Source organism: Rosa rugosa, chromosome 3, assembly GCF_958449725.1.
Source record: "Rosa rugosa chromosome 3, drRosRugo1.1, whole genome shotgun sequence".
NCBI lineage: Eukaryota > Viridiplantae > Streptophyta > Magnoliopsida > Rosales > Rosaceae > Rosa > Rosa rugosa.
In genome coordinates, this window is record NC_084822.1 from 34544348 (window position 1) to 34549753 (window position 5406).

General features: G+C 38.5%; 3 non-coding genes across 3 annotated transcripts; all 3 read right to left on the reverse strand.

Annotated features, from left to right (window-relative positions):
- Positions 1 to 1525: 1525 nt before the first annotated feature.
- Positions 1526 to 1677, reverse strand: LOC133741607 (U4 spliceosomal RNA). The gene has a single exon (XR_009862050.1). It is a non-coding gene; the product is annotated as a U4 spliceosomal RNA (small nuclear RNA).
- A 1821-nt stretch (positions 1678 to 3498) lies between these two features.
- On the reverse strand, positions 3499 to 3618 carry LOC133741614 (U5 spliceosomal RNA). The gene has a single exon (XR_009862056.1). It is a non-coding gene; the product is annotated as a U5 spliceosomal RNA (small nuclear RNA).
- Positions 3619 to 4568: 950 nt separating this feature from the next.
- On the reverse strand, positions 4569 to 4763 carry LOC133741603 (U2 spliceosomal RNA). Its single transcript, XR_009862046.1, has one exon. It is a non-coding gene; the product is annotated as a U2 spliceosomal RNA (small nuclear RNA).
- Between the last annotated feature and the right edge of the window lie 643 nt (positions 4764 to 5406).

A 5406-nucleotide genomic window follows, 5' to 3' on the forward strand; every position in this document is an offset into this window, starting at 1 on the left:
TTTCTTGGCATGTCCCAAGCTCCTAGCATGTGATATATACAATTGGAGTGAACATTTTGGGTAATCCATCATTTTCAATGGGATTTAATTTATCCAACTGCTCATTTCTTTAGGAATTGTTTCCAATCATGGATGCGTCCAACTGGTCATTTTGTAATCTTTTCTTTTTTTTGACAATTGTCCTCATTACAGTCTTGGCGCAATATGTTGGAAGGATGCTACTTCTTTGCTAAAAGTATCTTACGACAGAAGATGCACTTTCCACATGTTATTTTTATAAGATATGGAAATGATTAACAAAAGATAATATTTTATATCTAAATGAGCATCAAAAAATTGTTAGAGCAAGCTCACTCATTTGATCATTTTATACTTGCAATTTTCGAAAACCCAAGCACATATTTCAACACTTCCACTTTGGCACGTTCCTCCTCACTCTCTTCCAAGTTAGCTCTGTGTGTATTTTCCATCTTTTTTGTTGTGTGTTCGTGTGTGCTTGTTCTATGCTCTTGGCAAAGTTATAAATACACAATTTTTGTATACAGTCTGAGTAATCCATCATTTTCATAGGGATTTTACAAGATCGTATTACTCATTGTTTAAGAATTATTTCCAATTAAAGGTATGTGATACATTCTGACTAAACTGATACATCTTTATAGCACAAAACAATTCCAAAATTTGAGCACATTTTTATCACGCATAACACAGGCCCCCTTTTTTTAATTAGGCACAGCAGACAAACCCCATCGCATCTTGGATTGAAGATCTGAAATAACTAGTACTACATGCATGCACCTGGCTTGGAACCTCACCAGCTGCATCCTTGCCCCAAGTGCAATGGTGATCTCATTTAAGCTTTGATTCAAGGCCAAAGAATTTTGTGCCGCAATGGATTGTTTCATCTTTGCTTGAAGCAGTCCGTATTTATTTTGAACTCTCAGAATTTTCAAATGCTTGGCATCTGCATACATATGTTCTCCTGTTTTGTGGTTAAGACAAGGATTAGAACAAACAACGTAGACTATGATATACCACCATTCAAGGATTGCTTCAGTAATGACGTGGGAAATATGAACAATAATATCAGCTAACAGTACTTGGCAGAATGGCCTACAATTAATAATAATAATACAATAAACGGTTTATCGAACTAAAATCGAAGCAAAAACAAAGCATCATCTGATGTGGATCGCACTTGTTTGAATACTACCCTACAAATCTAGCATGGGAAGAAGTAATTAGTTGTTGTCTAAAATGTACTATAAATTATATTTACCAAGATTTGAATCGGATTTGACAAGGTGCAAATTGTGATGTAAATTCGAACCAGATTTGGTTTGGTAGAGCATGCCTAGTGCGCAAAAACATAACTCGACTAGGCGTAAGCTATCGCAGATCTAATATCACATTATTTGAGGAAAGCTATCCATAGACGCTGGTGAGAGAGTTTTTAACCCAAACAGTATGAAAGGGAATAATATTATGATTTTTTGAGTAAAAATGTTTAGACTAGAAATTGTAGGGCTTTACCCCGAAGGGAGCCCTTCCAGAAATTCTCGAGGGCACTGGGCTGAACCCAGGCCCAGGAGGGGGTTTGGAAATAGTTTTCAACCAGCAATAGACGCGCCTCGGTTAGAACCTCATTAGCTGCGTCATTGCCCCAAGCGCAAAGATGCTTCAAATCGTGTCGTAGCTCCTCTTTTATTTGTTCTAGGGGACTTGGATCTGGTGCGTTTACCGATGTGGGAGTGGCATAGGAACGGAGCCACACATGTCTGTTCAGCTAATGCCAGCCTCCCTAAAAACGTAACCCCGTTCCTTTATCGAGGTCCTCCCATTCCTGGGCTAGAATGAGCCATCGACTTTCACCATGCTAGCATCAATTTCGCATATGTTAGCTCCTTTTCAATCTTTGGTGTCATCTTCTTCAATAACAGCTTCTGCGCGTAATGTCATTGCTTTCACTTTGTCCTCAGGAATAGCTTCCCTACAATTCTAAAGAGTACGTGATGCACTCATCAATCGTTTCCCCAGTCATGAATCACCTACCTTTTAGTATTTACTTGATTTAAAACGTATTCCAAGATTGTATATAATGTGCTATGTTAGCTAGAGAGATACATGGCAGTTGATGTGTTAATTAACAGGTGGTTATAAGAAAAGCGCACATTAACATACTATGCGATCAATTGATGAGGTTCCTCAACATTATTCATGATTATGATCTGAAATTCCTTGACTACTCTGAAAAAGAACGATAACAACTTGTTGGCATTGCAGCAACAGCCTTTGAAGCAGAATCAAGATGTAGCCTTTGGATCACAGTACACTACTTGGCTGCACTAGAGTCTGATGAGGATGAAGTTGATGCCTCTAATACTACAAGGACAGGGCTTAACCACAAAGCTTTAAGTAGCTAGTTCTGTCACCACCACCGACATCAACAATGGGATTATGATGGTCACTTACCTGAGAGAAATGCTTTCTACATTAGGTGATGGCCACTAGAGGGGCTACTCAACTATACAACTTCCTTTACCATAGTTCCCTCCCTTAACTCCTCCACTTACAAATCACAGGCCTGTTGGTATAGGAGGAGACCAGCCGCACAAAATATGAATAAACCTTCCATAAGCTATAAATTAAAGGTACGTAAGTTAACAGTCAGCTGTGTCTTTGATTTAACTTGAACAATAACAGCTTTGATGCATGATTTGATCTGCTTCTTCAATAACAGCGTCTACAATTATTGCATTACCTTTGTTCATGGTAATAGCTTCCCTCCAATTATCTAGAAAGCAGTTGAGCAGCAAGTAAGAGGTAGAGTTGGAGGGATCACACTAGCTAGCATAGTGAAATAATAGTTGAGTAAATAAGTACACTTCGATCAAGCGATGAGGTTATCAAACATTAATCAATAACTATACATATATGACATAAATTTCTTGATTAATATTTAAAATAAAAGGGCCATAAATTAAAACATATACCAGTCCACCATCCACCTCAACTATTGTCTCAGCGTCACACTAAAGCTCACCTCTAAACAACATTCAATCACTGCAATCCTTGTATCATAGGTTGCCGCTTCATTAGTTGGTAAGCATTCTGTGTGAAGAATTAGCCCAAAATACCCGAACATGAACCAAACGAAGCATTAACCATGCATAAATCAAGGTTTATCGTATTGCGGTGTTTATTGTTCTCCTCCATCACTTTTCAGCGGTTCTTATCCTTCAATTATTTGTATTGAAGATTGCTCGGTTCAGGCCAAACAATATTATCCTAAGGGATCCCATCAGAGGCAGCCATGACTGAAACGAGGCCTAAGAGGGGGTTTAGAAATAGTATCCCTTCTTTGGTTGCAGTTCTATGTAAGAGAGTTTAATTTCTTCACTTAGATTACATTTGTTTCTTAATTTCAGATGTCGTTAGGACGATTTGTATGCAATTGTAGTGCGGCTAGCTAGATCAAACATTGCACTGACCATTGTAAGGGCACCACAGAGGTGCACCTTTCTGAAAAAATTGGCGTATGCCACTTAAAGCACCGCGCACACGGTATTCTTTAGTAAAAGGCGAAAGAATAGTTCGCTATGTGCTCAACGCATGGCTCCGTGCTTTTTCCCCTACCTGCCTGCTTCATTTTATAGATGTGACTCTCTGATACTTGCAAGCTAACCGTCAGCTTTTAAATGTGGGATTGGTCATGTGTACCATTTAACTTACTAACCTCATAAGCTATGATTCTTGTGCAATTTTCTCCCTGCTTAATTCACTTCCAGTCAGGACTGGGTAAGAAAGAGATCAGCACAGCTATCCTTGTTGTTAACCATACGAAAAAAAAAAAAAACACAGAAAGACCAGTAAGTTTTTTTTTTTTTTTTGGCATAAACCAGTAGGTAACTTGAACAATTGAGACAAACCACAAGTTTTAACTTCAAGTTTTCATACATTATGGAAAACCCTGAATAACAGATTGGACAGCATCAACAGGTTTGACAGTGTCGCCAGCTTCCCAAGAACATGTGGCCATTCCTTCAATCTCCTTTCTCTGCGAGTTAGTATGGGCCATCAACCTCACATCTATTAGCTAGCTTGTTTAGTTTGATCTCATCGTCATCAATAATAGCATCCACAATTATCAGCTTCACTTTGTCCCCAGGAATTACTTCCCTGAAATGTTTCAGTATACGAATGCACTCCTCGTCTCTCCAATGATGCAGAACCCACTACAATTCACAAAAATCAAACACTACCCTTTACTATACACGAGCGTTACATGTCCGTTTGAGCATCAAGAAAAAAACTACGTACAAGCCTGGGGGAACATATTTTCTGGACTTACAAGCAGCAAGTGAAACTATAAAATTGCGTGTACGGTGATCATATCTAAGCCAAACTATAAACTTGATCATTATTATCGCATCATCAGCCCCCAACATTCTCAACCCGATCATTCAACCTAGCAACAGACACATCAGGAGGGCGATCAAAGTATGTTCCTCAAATAGAACGCTACCATAAACAAAAACTGGAAGAGACAAAGCGTTGAACTGGATTTGGTAGGGTGCGCCAACCCTTGCTATAGTGCAAAGCTAGGATGAGACGCGTGAGCCCCTGTAGCAAGCTACAGTGATGAACCCACCCCTTTAAAAAATTAATTTAATATCGTGTGGACCATTGGTCCACGTATCAGATATTAAACTGATAAGAACAGATACTACACTTGATCTTAGCCAAAAGGCCGAGAAAGGTATGCTTATTTTATTTGTGGGCTTTGTCTTTTATACTCTCATTCACCTCCTTGAGTTTCACTTCTATGATGTGGGACTCAACAGCTACTAACACAGAATAGCTGGCTAACCATTAACTAATGTATATCTCATTTATATTTGATTTGTTTTAGTTAACTTCTCAATACTGGGTATTACAGTTAACACTTCCGGCATTAAAAACTAGGGCCAAGAATGACAAAACAACTAACTATCTAAGTTCTTATCCCACATATTAGCCTTTTGGTAATCAAGAGAAAATCCATGGCTTTAACCATCTTCTTTCATCTGCAAATAATCAAACCGAAGGAAGGAACAGCTGAGCAACTGTGTTTACCTGTTTAGATTTTAGATTTATTTCAACGGTAAGAATGTCAACTTTCTCCGAGCTATGCTTGTGTTATAGTATATAATCTATTTTCCTGCATATAGTCATCAAGACAGTCAACTACAATAGTCATGAGGGCAAAGTTCAATGTCCCTTAGAGATAGTACGGAATTGAAGCTGGACAAATTTAGGTGCCTTGTTCATATATTTGCAAAAGCAGCACACACATGACAAGCCGTACGTTTTTTGTTTCTTAGTTCCTATATAGAGCAGAGGAATCTTTTTATGCAGTTCTGTTTT